At 43.3% G+C, this 15,121-nt stretch overlaps 1 long non-coding RNA gene across 1 annotated transcript in view; it reads right to left on the bottom strand.

Annotated features, from left to right (window-relative positions):
- LOC310700680 overlaps positions 1–14,191 on the bottom strand; it is an 81,559-nt gene extending 67,368 nt beyond the window's left edge. The window contains exons 1-3 of the long non-coding RNA XR_014522706.1: positions 13,687–14,191; positions 8,426–8,494; positions 4,707–4,779 (exon numbers count right to left, since the gene is read on the bottom strand). This is a non-coding gene — a long non-coding RNA (uncharacterized lncRNA). The remainder of the gene's footprint in view (positions 1–4,706; positions 4,780–8,425; positions 8,495–13,686) is intronic.
- Positions 14,192–15,121: the final 930 nt, after the last annotated feature.

Below are 15,121 nucleotides of genomic sequence, written 5' to 3'. Positions count from 1 at the left end.
CTTTCAAGGAGAGCTAGAAACTTCCTTATGTTTTGAAAGACAGTTCTGGCTGTGGGCACTGTACATCAGTACCTTCCTCTTGGCAACCCTCCCATCTGTGAACCACCCTGAGACCTCCAGGTATAGGACGGTATATAAATTCTAATAATAATAATAATAATAATAATAATAATAATAATAATAATGATGATGATGTTATGTACTGAAGTTCTCACCCTGGACCAGCAGGGGGATACTGTAGATAGTTCAGGTCCACATATGCAAATAAGGGATCGAAAGTGACGTTCACTGATTGGATAGTTACAGAAAGTTGTTACAGTTACGTTGTACTGGAGCTCTATATAACCAGGCTGACTGAACCCTTCAGTTCAGTTCAGTTCTGACCTGTGAATATACAAGAGCTGTTTGGAGAATCGCTGTGTCGTCTGATATGTTCACCCACAACTTAACAAATAATAACACACACCAGGGACCATGTTGGCTAGCTGTGATGGCAGCTGTTCTCCAGCAACACCAGGAGGGTTACAGGTTTCGCAGAATAGCCTCTTCCTATTCTGAATTCAGATTCAGATAACCAGAATGGCTCCACTTGGGATTATAACTGTATACTGTATAGACCAAAGTACCTAATCCTGCAAACGTACACAAAGCACCAGAGAACTCACATATGCCTGACTCCTTTATCCCAACATCAGATGCCTGGTGAACATAGTCCTGGTGTCCAGTTCGGCTTTTTTTTCCTCACAAGGACTGAAGACCTCCTTTCTTCTCAGGCAAGGAGTCCTCTGCACCTCCTCTTCTTTTTGTCAATAGCCGGGAGAGGTCATTACAAGGCAAAACTGTATTGATACAGGACATAGCATTTTATGTTGAAATACAGGGCAATCCTGTGTTATACAGGACAGGTGGCAAGACCTTAACAGTCAGCTGGCGGAGGGGGACGGGACAGACTCTTTAGAGATGGTATTGTCCATTTCTTCACTTTATTTCAAAATGTGGCATGCATGTCCTAACACATTTTGAGGGCCTCCTCATTCTGCCAAGTAGGTCCAGGGCCAGATTTAGGTTTGACGAGGCCCTAAGCTACTGAAGGCAATTTGGCCCTTTATGTATGTCCAGCTGTCCTTTGTCAACAACAAATTGTTGCTGGGGGTTTTTTTGTTGAACATATGCTATATGGTAATTTATGAACCTAATAGGTATCTAAAGCCATTTGCACATAACCAAATACAGTATGTATTTTGTTAAAGTAATTGCAGACAAAGGTCCGTATGGTTTTCCCAGTAGTGATGTATGGAAGTGAGAGCTGGACCATAAAGAAGGCTGATCGCCGAAGAATTGATGCTTTTGAATTATGGTGCTGGAGGAGACTCTTGAGCGTCCCATGGACTGCAAGAAGATCAAACCTATCCATTCTTAAGGAAATCAGCCCTGAGTGCTCACTGGAAGGACAGATCGTGAAGCTGAGGCTCCAATACTTTGGCCACCTCATGAGAAGAGAAGACTCCCTGGAAATGACCCTGATGTTGGGAAAGATGGAGGGCACAAGGAGAAGGGGATGACAGAGGACGAGATGGTTGGACAGTGTTCGCGAAGCTACCAGCATGAGTTTGTCCAAACTGCGGGAGGCAGTGGAAGACAGGAGTGCCTGGCATGCTCTGGTCCATGGAGTCCCAAAGAGTCGGACACAACTAAACAACAACAACAAATAGTTGAAATGAGCAAACCAGTGATATTTTAGGGAGCAGGCTAGCAGGCGGGGGCCATTGTTTACATCATAGGAGCCTACAAAACAACACAAAACACTGTTGCTGTATTTAGGTTTTATTTTATTTTTTATCTTATATTTTGGAAACGTGCATCCAGGGTTCCCCCCCCCTTTAAATAATAAATAAATAAAAACTATAGCTTGTTTAGCTTATATGAAAATCCGGCACTGAGTAGGGGTCTGGCCTTCTGCCTTCAGAGCCCTGCCCTGACAGTACCTGTGGCCCAGAATTCAGTTTCCTGAGGAGATCTGCTTTCTTGCTTTCTTTTGTTTTGCTTAAGCTATTTATACTTCGCCCTGCGGCCTTGGATCCCCAGGTGAGTCATGAATAAAAGAACAAAGTCCTCACAGTTTAAAACACGTATCCTTGAGGAATAAAAAGCATATTTAGTCGTAGTATCAAATGACGGCTGCAAAGGGCGCCCAAAGGCCTGAACAAAACAATGGGAAGAAGCAGAAGTCCCAGCAAAGGAAGAATGGATGCAAAAATTTATGGAATATGCAGAAATGGCAAAACTTACCAAAAGAATAAGAAATCAAGATGACAATTTTTTAAAATAAAAGAATGGAAATGGTTCGTTGAATATTTACAGATGAATTGTAAACAGATAAGAACATTGGCAGGATTATTGTAATAGGCTGCAGTTTGATAAGAGCGTATATTTAAAGAAGATGAATAAATGAGAAAATTAAGTTAATTTGGATATGCAGAAGGTGTTAAAAATAAATTTAAGGAACTGCAGAAAGAGGGGGGAAGGAAGTCAAGTTTTGAAATGTTAAAATGATGGTAACATTAGTGAAGTGTATAAACCTGAAAAGTATATTAAAAAAAAGAAAGGCCTGAACAAAACAGCCAGATTTTATGTTTTTTCAGCTGAAGGCCAGCAGTGTGGATGTCCACTGAAATTTAGGCAGGAGGTCTTTCCCGAGCCAGGAATCCACTGTATCACCAAGTGTACAGTTCCCAGTGGCACGACATTCAGGTGGGTCTTCCTGGAAGATCTGTGCTGACAAGAAGGAATTGTGTACACGCCGTACACTTAAAGCATATTTAAAGTACAGTGAAAGGGACTTCGGTATCCAGACCAGGAATGTAAAAACCAGGCAGCAAGGCTTCTTAAAGAAGAAGATTTTTATTTGGTTTTGTCAGACAAAAGCAAAGGGTGCATTTAAGAAAATGGGAAAAATGCCCACCCCTCCTTAGGGGCAGCCTACTTATATACCTTTCTGCAAAGCATAGTTCAGCCCCTCACCACTCCCCATCTATTGCATATTCATCATAGCTCTACCAATCAGATTGGTGGCTGCCGTGTTTGGTTCCAAGCTTGCCCTATCCACTAGATGGCACCAGAAGCTTATAAACTGCTTAACCTATTTACTAGTTCCAGGAAATACCCCTGAACCCCCTGCTTCCTAGAAATGTACCAAAGCGAGTCGTGTGGTTTAGCACCTTCTCACTTAAGAGTTATATCTGGAGCCCGGTGGTCAGCAAACATCCTGCTACTTGCCTTTGTCAGGGGTCGTTTCTCAGAAATGGCTTAACCTCAGGTGCAAGCTACCCTAACCACATCCTTGCAAGCTAGCTGCCTCTGCAAAAGGTGGCAAAGTGGCAAACAGGAGAAAGAGAAATAGTCTTTAGCTTTCTAAAATGGCTTTATGCTTTTAGCTTTTAGATGGCTCTATAATATGGCTTCAGAGGTTCTTAGCCTGGCTCTGGTCTGGCTCTCCATTGGTCATCCTGACCTTCACCCCTTCACAGGACTCCCCCCCCCCCAAAAAAAAATACACCTGGGAAGTGTAGTATGTCGAGGGTGCCAGGAATTGTAGCTTTGGGGGTAAGCTAGAGAAGAAGAATCTTTATTTGCATCAGCCACTAGCCATAGCAATAAAATAAAATAAAATGTACTGAAGATAGAGGTGGAAACATAACTATAAAAAATACATTTGGGGGGGTTACATCAATAATCAAATAATAAATCTAATTCTAATTACCCCCACCAAAAACCTTGCTACAGGGTAAGCTAGAGTTCCTGGGATGCTATATGTATGGTGTGGATGCAGCCACAGAGCAAGTCACTCTCTCAGAAATATACAGGCAGCATATTTTCTCATGAGCCAGAGGGGTGGCTCTGAATAAGATGTGAGGCGTTCCCAAAGTAAAGGAAGGATTGAACTCTGATTAATAAGAATACACACAGAGGCTTGAATCAGCAAAACTCTGGGAAGGGTGCCTATAATAATCTCTGCGTCCTTCCACCCCTCAGCCCAGGTCGTTTTATTCACAAAAGAACTTTTTACAGAGTGTTCTAAGAACCAATCAGATTTCTTCTGAGCATTTCAACAAACCCCACGTGGGAACAAAGTTAAACTACAAACACTAGTTAAGCATGCATACTTTTGGAGTAAATGAATGAAAACTACAAAAGAGTGCATTCAGCAACCCCGGAGGTCATAAACAATCAATACACATGATAAGAAGGATGGCCAGGAGGACAGCGATCATTATCACCTTTATGTGAGACCTGTTTCCTGGTCCTAAGATTAACATCCTAAGATTAACATATCAGAAAAGCTACATCAAAGAAACTGCCCATTGTCTTTGATGACCCAGCATGCCTGCCTGCAGTACGTGACTTGTCAAGCAAGAGAAATGGACAGTAGAAGAAATGGCCAGAGATGCAGAGGGTTGTGGAATTTGATAAGAAATTACTGACAATGTCTCAAACCCAGTCAGCACAACGCATTCATCGTGGACACAATGGCTTGATGCATATTTTATAATTCCTCATAGTAATCCCACCTGACCCCACACTCTGGATATTTGCACTCCTACAAAGACGTCATGTGCAGTTTCCACAGGAATACTCCTTGCCAGAGTTGAATCAAGAACCCCACCAGGATTGATAGCTGTCAGTGGAAAGGAGAGAGGTGGACTTACCGAGGGATGCTTTCGAAAGGACTGAACTCGGACAGGTTTGCTTACTAATCCATAACAACTCATTGGCCTGTTTCTAGAGACAGATGAAGAATTACAGCAATTAATTTGCATTGTGAAAAATAATTCTATTAGCTGGAAACATCGGAGGGTTGTGTTTTATAGCAGCATGCAAGTGCATATTTTATGGACCATGTTCTTCATTAACCTGATGGATTGAGGGATGCTAATGAGCTTCCATCTACGGTCTTTCTAGTTTCTACATATTGACATCATTATTATATATTTTTATGGCTTGTGCCAGATTTGTAATTTCTGGCTCGGTTCTCTCACATGCCTGTCAAATGGCGATCGTTGCTATTTGACTTGAGCCTTGTTGTTGACAATGCTTCCTTCCCATCTGCAAAGCCTTTTGCTGTATGGTCCTGGTTCTGCTTTGCAGGAAGAATGCCCCAAGTTCAATTCCTGGTATCTCCTGGTAGGACTGGGAAAGTCTCCCTGACTGATACCACAGGGAAACATTGCCAGTCCGTGCTGAGGCTCAGCTAGTTGGAACAATGGTCTGATCAGGTATCAGGCAGCTTCTTATGTTCCTTTTGAAATCACCTGTATTTGTGTCCAGCAGAAACAACCATGGTGACCCCTGCAGAAAAAAATGATGGTTTTCCCCTCCCTCTTCAGGAGCTTCAAATCCAATAGAGAAAATGACATAGGGAAAAGAACAGAGCCTCCAAGTGTCCCTATTTTTCCAGGGACAGTCCCGGATTTACAGAAGCCATCCCGGTTTCTTATTTGATCCCGGAATGTCCTGCTTTTCCTTAGGACGTCCCTATTTTCATCAGATAAATGTTGGAGGGTATGGAGTTGAGCAACTCACAAGCCAACAAGGTATGTAACTATACAACCTTTAGAAGACATCTGAAGGCAGCCCTGTACAGAGAAGTTATTTTTAATGTTTAATGTTTCATTATGGCTGGGGCAACCCAAGACTCAGCTACACAGGTCAATTTATAACGTTAAAAATGTGCTATAAAAATGTGACACCAGACGGCGCTGTAGAGCAGAATTGAAAGTCAATGGCAGGTTGCCTTGGGAGCTCCCCCCCCCCCCATTAGCTTCTCCCAACCCTCCTCTGACCAGTCTATTCCAGCTTCTCTGACATGTCCTGTGCCCCCATCCCTGACAGCTCTGACCTCTCCTCTTGCCCTGGCTCCTGCCTCTGGGGTGGCACTAAAGCCCACAAATCGCTGGTTCTGGCTCTCAAGTCAGTCTCCAGCCCCCTTGCCTCCGGCACACACTTATCACAGCCGCCAGTCCCTGACATCAAGTGAGTGGGCTGCCTTAAGGGAAAACCAGGGTGGGAACGGTTGCTAAGGCCATTGATGGTTTCATCTGTGTAAATGTCTTACGTTGGTTTCTACCTAAGTGTTTCCTTAAATGGGAAAATCTTGATTTTTTATTTTATTTTTTTACATTCTAGATTTACTTGTCTACTTTATGACAGAGTTGTCATTTCGTTGTTTCCTGGACCTGTTTATATGATTTTGTCACTGTTTTATGCTTTTCTTTTTCCCTCTGCTTATTTTTATTATTTTGTTCCCTGCTCTGGAGACGCGGGTGGCGCTGTGGTCTAAACCACAGAGCCTAGGGCTTGCAAATCAGAAGGTCGGCAGTTCGAATCCACGCGACGGGGTGAGCTCCCGTTGTTCAGTCCCAGCTCCTGCCCACCTAGCAGTTTGAAAGCACGTCAAAATGCAAGTAGATAAATAGGTACCGTTCCAGCAGGAAGGTAAACGGCATTTCCGTGCGCTGCTCTGGTTTCACCAGAAGCGGCTTAGTCATGCTGGCCACATGACGCGGAAGCTGTCTGCGGACAAACGCCGGCTACCTCGGCCTATAAAGCGAGATGAACGCGCAACACCAGAGTCATCTGTGACTGGACCTAACGGTCAGGGGTACCTTTACCTTTACCTTCCCTGCTCTGAGATTGAAAATATTCAGTGAAGAGCAAGCTATAAATAATTTTAATAATAATAATACATATGAATAATTAATAATAATAATAATAATAATAATAATAATAATAATAATAATAATAATACAAACAAATAATTTCCTTGCTGACCAATTTTATCCTGCAGTTCACACCTCCCATCAGAATTGGAGATAGATTCCTTCACCTTATTCCACATTCTGCAAACAAGACACAGAAGGGAAGCTGTGGGAAGAAAAAATCTTTTCCCGAAGCTCCGCAAATTCATGGGGCCTTAACAATCTTGCGTGGCACCTTAAAACTAAGCAATTCAAGCTGCAATCCTGTGTACAACCTTATAAGGCAGCAATCCCTATAGAATTCAGTGGGGCTTACTTCTTTGCAACGTATGATGATTGTAGCATCAGCCCACACTGTAAATTTTGACAGCAGGGACCCCTCATAGTGATGGAGAAGTGGTTAGCTTTGCCATGGAAATTCAAATATTTACTTGCCTACTCTCGCTCACTATTGTGCAAAAAAAAAAAAACCCCAGTGATTGCCACTAGATGGCAATGTGTCTCAAGGAATAGAGAAACAGAATAAAATTCAGAAAAGATAGTTGGAGCACACCAGAGCATGCTCTGGGTTTGGTTCTAAACTGTGTTCTGTGAAATAATTAGTGTCCAGTGATTTTTTTTCTGGGGGTACGCAGGGGTACGCATACCCCTAAACGTTTTGTGAATCTAAGTTTAGCCTCATTGAGGGGCAGTATTTCAATATGAGTAGGAAAATGAGAGTACCCCTAAACATATTTTTTTTTAGAAAAAACGGACTGTTAGTGTCCCACATATGTTTGTGTTCCAGTTGCCCAGGCGCATGGGGAGCTTCTCTCTGAGGTGCTTGCTATGTGTATTAGTCAAACAAAACTTTATTGTGGAGTCTGGGCATGTTTAGCCTGGAGAAGAGGAGGTTAAGGGGTGATATGATAGCCATGTTCAAATATATAAAAGGATGTCACATAGAGGAGGGAGAAAGGTTGTTTTCTGCTGCTCCAGAGAAGCGGACACGGAGCAATGGATCCAAACTACAAGAAAGAAGATTCCACCTAAACATTCGGAAGAACTTCCTGACAGTAAGAGCTGTTCGACAGTGGAATTTGCTGCCAAGGAGTGTGGTGGAGTCTCCTGCTTTGGAGGTCTTTAAGCAGAGGCTTGACAACCATATGTCAGGAGTGCTCTGATGGTGTTTCCTGCTTGGCAGGGGGTTGGACTCGATGGCCCTTGTGGTCTCTTCCAACTCTATGATTCTATGATTCTATGAGTCAACCTGCTATGACAATTTAGAGCAGTAAATGTGACTGTCAACCCAAAGTGCCACTGTACATTTCCAAGGGAAAATAAAAACAAATAAAACTTAACATTTACATAATCTGATGACGTTTTTTAAAAAACTACATGATATGCATCTGCACCATAAAGAATAAAAAATGTGATGCCCAAATCACAGCAAATTATCTCCAAATTATCCTGTGTGTACAGAAATTCCCAGCAGGTTAAATCTGCAAAACTTGCAAAAGAAGCTACTTTTCAAGTCACAGAGACAGACTTCCACTTAAAAGCAGTTGGCTCTAATAGCAGAAAACCACTGAGGAATATTTTAAAGAACTAGATCCAAAAACCATTTGTTATACATATTTTATACCAAAGATTCTGCTTAATGAGCAGAGGATGTCTTCAGTAGGAATTACCAAATGTGTCAATTTTGGCTTCTTTCTCTTTTTCATTTTTCCAGTCTTCAGAGTTCCACATCACTTTCCCTTAAAAAAAAAAGTCCTTATGAAAATTCATAGGCAGGTTAGTGTGGATTTACCCTAATATATGCATGTAGTATGCATTTTCCCTAATACACACAAATCTGAGAAGCCATTTCCCCCCATATAATGCATTTTGTATGTTATTTTGACTAATATATGCATTTCTAGGCACACTTCACCCCAGTATATGCATTTTTGTACACATTGCAATATGTGGCTGGAGAGTTGCACTGGAAAATTGGAAGGTGTGCAAATTTCAAAAGATAGTGGATTTCATATGGTTTCAGCAAATATGGATAAGGCATAGGAGCCAACTCCTAGAGACCGAGGTCCCTTCAGCTCTCTCAATAAAATATTTGAGAGGGCCACTGCCGCCCCCCCACCCCCCAAAGTTGATGGGCATCGCCATTCAAATGGTGTGTATGCGCTACATCATGTGATCAATTATGCAGGGTGGGGCTTACCTGCCCCCACCCCTATATTTTATTCAAGTTGGCATGCCTGGAATTAGGTAAGATTGCCTCTGCAGATGAGACCTGGCTGACAGAGTCAAAAAAGGTCAGTTCAACCCCCCTTCCTGGGGAAAACTCTGTTAGCTCTTAAGAAGAGGAAGAGTTGGAAGGTAGCCAGAGTGTTGCTAGGCAATCAGCAGATAAGCGGAGGTCTGAGTCTGTGTCGAGTGAAAGTGGGGAGGGGGGGAGGTCAACCTCTCAGTCCCTGTTGTAGCCGTCTGGATAAGATCAGATGGCAACAGAAGGGCAAGATGGGAAAGGAAGGAGTTTGGCATCCTTTCTGCTGTGGGAGGGGCGAAAATTCAGACTGACCAACTATTGTAAATTCGAGCAGGCAAGAAGTCGTGCTCTGGATGTGTATTGCAAATAAACATACATAAAACTGCTGGAGAGTCTTTACTTCTTATCAGGCTTGCTTGCCTGCCAGAAATCATTACAGCAGCTATCCCTGGTTTCAGGCTCAGATCTTTCCCATCACCTGCTCCCTGATTCTTTGAACTGAAAATGCCAGGAAATTGGACCTAGGACCATTATTATGGACCATTGCACATTTTGCTAGTACAGTGGTACCTCGGGTTACATACGCTTCAGGTTACATACGCTTCAGGTTACAGACTCTGCTAATCCAGAAATATTACCTCAGGTTAAGAACTTTGCTTCAGGATGAGAACAGAAATCGCGCTCCGGCAGCGCAGCAGCAGCAGGAGGCCCCATTAGCTAAAGTGGTGCTTCAGGTTAAGAACAGTTTCAGGTTAAGTACGGACCTCCAGAACGAATTAAGTACTTAACCCGAGGTACCACTGTATGGGAAGGCATTTCTTCCCAGGCTTTCTTTAAAAGAACCGTTTGCATGGGCTGTTGCATATTATATGCAAGATGCATATCTTACCTGTTTGTTCATTGGGGAGCATAGGGTTAACCAGCTTGCTGACAAAACTTGGCATTGTGGTAGTGAGAAAAGTCACAGCCCCATCTAGGGTAGTCATTTCTTCCTGTGGCCTCCTGCGCGGTGCTCATGATTGACATGGGGCATTTATATTAGCAGGTGAACATCCAGAATCTCATTCAGTTCAAGATCGTGCTCAACACAATAAAAAGAAAGGCAAACAAAAAGCTGAAACTCAAGTAAGAATCTTATGAGAACCTGGTGAGTTGAGGGGCTGTTCAGTCCAGGGAAAGCAGATTGCATTTTTATTTGCTTTATTTTGCAGATGTGACCCCTGAAAAGCTTTTTCTTTATTTCAGCAGGCTTATGACATGTATGATGATTGATTTATCTTTTGGTCTTTTCCTTCATTTTTTTAAAAAAATGGTTATCCCTGCTGTGTTATTGTTATTTGTTTTCAAAAATTGCTATACCTAACTCTTTTTTAGTTGTAAGCTACTTTGGGCTGCTTTATACACACCGGAAAATTGGAATATTAATGTGTTTTAAAGCTCAGATAGTAGAGCATGAGACTCTTAATGGGTTTGAGCCCCACATTGAGCAAAATATTCCTGTATTGTAAGGTCTTGATAGTCCCTTCCAACTAAGATTAAAAATAAGTGCTCCACTTCATAGGAATCTCTGGGTGAATCTACACACCGGGGGGTGGGGAGCACTATAAATAAGTCAGAAATTAGAGCTCCAGAACAGATCCCTTTCGCAACAGAGGTACCGCTGTACATAGTTCCATCCTTATTTCAGGCATCATGATATATCGGTATATCGTGATGTTTAAAGGTAAAGGTAAAGGGACCCCTGACCATTAGGTCCAGTCGTGACCGACTCTGGGGTTGCGGCGCTCATCTCGCTTTATTGGCCGCGGGAGCCGGCATACAGCTTCCGGGTCATGTGGCCAGCATGACTAAGCCACTTCTGGCAAACCAGAGCAGCGCACGGAAACGCCGTTTACCTTTCCGCCGGAGCGGTTCTATTTATCTACTTGCACTTTGACGTGCTTTCGAACTGCTAGGTTGGCAGGAACAGGGACTGAGCAATGAAAGCTCACCCCGTTGCGGGGATTCGAACCGCCAACCTTCTGATTGGCAAGTCCTAGGCTCTGTGGTTTAACCCACAGCACCACCCGCATCCCTTATCATGATGTTTAGCTGGTGATATATTGTGATGTGGAAAACCAGATATTGCCCAGCCCATGGGATGGCTATTGTAGTTTTTAAATGTAGGTCTATTCTTAGGAAAGTGGGGGAGAGGGTCACAATATTATCTTAATGCAGCCCGCTCCAATGCATATTTATTCAGAAACAGATTCCTCTGAGTTTGAGATTTATTCCCAGATGTCTCCAAAGGACTGTACCCTTAATTCATATGTTCCAGTCTTCAGGATTTTGATGCAATGGGATTCGGGTTCAGGGTGTTAAGTTGTGGGTGAACATATCAGACGACACAGTGATTCTTCAAACAGGTCTTGTTTATTCACAGGCCAGAACAGAACTGAACTGAAGGGTTCAGTCAGCCTGCTTATATAGAGCTCCAGTACAACATAACTGTAACAATTTTCTAAAACTATCCAATCACTGAACGTCACTTTCGATCCCTTATTTGCATAACTATCTACAGTATCCCCCTGCTGGCCCAGGGTGAGAACTTCAGTACATAACTCAGGGCTTGTGTGTGCAGGCGTGCGAATGCACACACGCCGCCCTTCTCACCATTTTGCTGTGCCGCCACCACAAACCCAGAGATGTGTCCGCTAAAAGCAGCCTCTCCACCTGAAACACTTGACTGGTAGCATCCTGGACAGTCTCCAGGAGCAACTGCCCACTTCCCATCAGAAAGAAAGCTGGCAGGAAAAAGAAAAGGTGACTCAGCCTGATTTCTCATTAGAGGCAATAAATGAGAAACTCTGGAAGAGGACTCCTTATCCCATAATGCACTTCCCTTTCCACAGGAGCTCCACCTTAGGCAGATCCTGCACATGTCTCTTTAGTATGTAGGTCTGTTTACATTTGTTTGGTGATTACTCAGAAGGTTCTCTGTGCTTTTTGGTTCATTAGCACTTTCCCAGAATGCTGACTTCATCCTTTGTTTTCCCAGAACCATAATGACTCTGGGTTCTCCTAGCAGCTGCTGATCGATTGTATTTCACATTTTCCTTGGGCAGGCTAATGTGGCAGCTTTCTGCAGTAAGACTATAGCTCAACCCTCAAATAAGGAGTGGAAGATTTGATCTAAAGAGTTAAGCACCTAAGAATGGAATAACAGGCAATGCAAATGCTAAAACCAGTGCCATAAATAAAGAAACATTTGCATTTCAATGCTGCCCCTTTCAGACAGTAAAGGTAAAGGGACCCCTGACCATTAGGTCCAGTTGTAGCCAACTCTGGGGTTGCAGTGCTCATCTCGCTTTATTGGCCGAGGGAGCCGGCATACAGCTTCCAGGTCATGTGGCCAGCATGACTAAGCTGCTTCTGGCGAACCAGAGCAGTGCACAGAAACGCCATTTACCTTCCCGCCAGAGCGGTACCTATTTATCTACTTGCACTTTGATGTGCTTTCGAACTGCTAGGTTGGCAGGAGCAGGGACTGAGCAACAGGCGCTCACCCCGTCGCGGGGTGATCGGCAAGTCCTAGGCTCTGTGGTTTAACCCACAGCACAGTAGTTAATAGCAATGGGAAATAAAATAAACTCTATGTTTTTTATTTAAAAAAAACCCACAGGGTATGGTTTGAAGACCCATGAGGCTGGGGCTGGTCAGTGTCTGGATGTGATACTGTCTAGGAAACACATGCATGGTGCCTTTCAGCCTTTCTCAACCTGTGGGTCCCCAGATGTTGAACTACAACTCCCATCACCCCTAGCTAGCAAGGCCAGAGCTCAGGGATGATGGGAGTTGTAGTCCAACAACATCTGGGGACCCACAGGTTGAGAACCACTGCAAGGTTTAGGTTCTCTAGTGGGGGAAAAGGCAGGAGATAAACGTAAGCATTTTATTTTATTTTTACGAAACCGCAGCATATACAATAAAAAGAGAGGGCCAGTTAAATTGCAGTGATAAAAGGGGTACAATGTGAGTTACAAGCAAATTTGGTGTCATTTCTACAGGCGAAAGGTTTTTACCTGTGTTCCTAACCTGTACTGGCCATACAGAAGTCAATAAAGCAAAGTTTTGTCTTTGAAATGATGGCTTAAAAAAAGAAAAGTCAAATTGATTTAATAGAGTTTGGAGAAATGGAGGCATTCACAAGACGTTACCACTAGATGGTGCTCTGTGCACAGCTCTTGAGTTTGGAAGCTAGGTTTGGGTGCACAACAAGGTTAAGGAAACTGTGGCCCTCCAGATGTTGCCAAACTACGGCTCCCACCATCTCTGGTCATTGGCCATGCTCACTGGGGCTGATGGGATTTGTAGTCCAGCAGCGCCTGAAGTACCATGGACCAAATCCCTGAAACAGAAGGAGAGGTGATCTTCCAGGCTGGAGAGGATGAAGAATTACAGTTGATTGCCAGGACAAAATGAGATTGATTGGTGATTCTGCTTTCTGAGAGGGCAGGAATGCTTAGAGCAGGGTTTTTAAAGAACCTGTCGCCTGGTCCTCCATAAATCAAGGAAGCATTTCAGCCTCCCATGTGTACTTAGGCATACATTGCTCAACTTTTCCTCTCGGCCTTGGAACTGGGAGGTAGGGGGCAGGGGAAAATGCAGAAGACAACGGGTTTATTACAGTAATGTAATATCTACCTCTTCGTTTTGGTGGACTTGTTTGGGTTAAGCCTTGATTCTAAACCGGTGTCCTCAATCTCTTTGGTCACATCTGCCGTGTAATTTGAACGCCCCCTGAAAACAGAGAGTGCAACTTTAGCTGTTGTTCATTGGGATCTTAGGGATGTCTAGACTTTGACCTGAGACCTCAGGATGGGCGGACAGATGTCAGGAGTGGTGGCAGCTTACTACCTCGCAGAATTGGTTTACCCTCGGATTTCGGTGATGTCTGAACCTTGGGTCCTGCTCTCTTGAGAGCCAGTGTGGTGTAGTGGTTAAGAGAGGTAGACTCGTAATCTGGGGAACCGGGTTCGCGTCTCCACTCCTCCACATGCAGCTGCTGGGTGACCTTGGGCTAGTCACACTTCTTTGAAGTCTCTCAGCCCCACTCACCTCACAGAGTGTTTGTTGTGGGGGAGGAAGAGAAAGGAGAACGTTAGCCGCTTTGAGACTCCTGAAGGGGAGTGAAAGGCGGGATATCAAATCCAAACTCCTCCTCCTCTTCTTCTTCTTCTTCTTCTTCCTCCTCTATTTTTATGAAAGTGTAGATTGTACATTCACATACTGAGGAGAAAGGGAGTAGACTTCTTCACCTCCCATCATTTCTCATAATGCTAGAATCCAGGATCATCCCACGATAGGCAGGGGAGCCAAGAGAACTGATACAAGGAAGTGCTTTTCCACACAACGGATGACTAACTTATGGAACACAGCCATGAGATGTGGCGATGGTCACTGACGTAGCATGAAGTGTTGCCAAAATCACGGATGAGAATTCTCTCAATGGCTAGTAATCATGCTGGCCATGAGTGGCATCTGGGACTGGAAGCTTTTCTTTTGGGAATTATAGGGACAGAACTACCTAAACTGTATAGAAACTTATTCATTTATGTGGCTACAGCGGCAAGAATGTTACTTGCCCCCAAATGGAAAGAAGCAGAAGTCCCAGCAAAGGAAGAATGGGTACAAAAACTTATGGAATATGCAGAAATGGCAAAACTTACCGGAAGAATAAGAAATCAAGATAACAAACTTTTTATAAAAGAATGGAAATGGTTTATTGAATATTTGCAGACAAATTGTAAACAGATAAGAACATTGGCAGGATTATTGTGATAACCTGCAGTTTTATAACACTATATATTTAAAGTAGATGAATAAATGAGCAAATTAAGTCAATTTGGATATGCAGAAGGTATTACAAATAAATTTAATGAACTGCAGAAAAAGGGGGGAAGGAAGTCAGGTTTTGAAATGTTAAAATGATTGTAAAACCAGTGAAATGTGTAAACATGGAAAGTATAAATAAAAATATTTTCATTTTTTTATAAAAGTGAGTGGCATCTGAGTACCAGTTACTGAGGGAGTAACAGGAAAAAGTGTTGCCTTCCTGCCCTGCTGAGTAACATCCCAG

Source organism: Podarcis liolepis (assembly GCF_965112155.1).
Source record: "Podarcis liolepis genome assembly, chromosome: 2".
Classification (NCBI taxonomy): domain Eukaryota; kingdom Metazoa; phylum Chordata; class Lepidosauria; order Squamata; family Lacertidae; genus Podarcis; species Podarcis liolepis.
The sequence above is the reverse complement of the archived record's forward strand: the minus strand, read 5'-3'. Positions and strand labels throughout refer to the sequence as shown.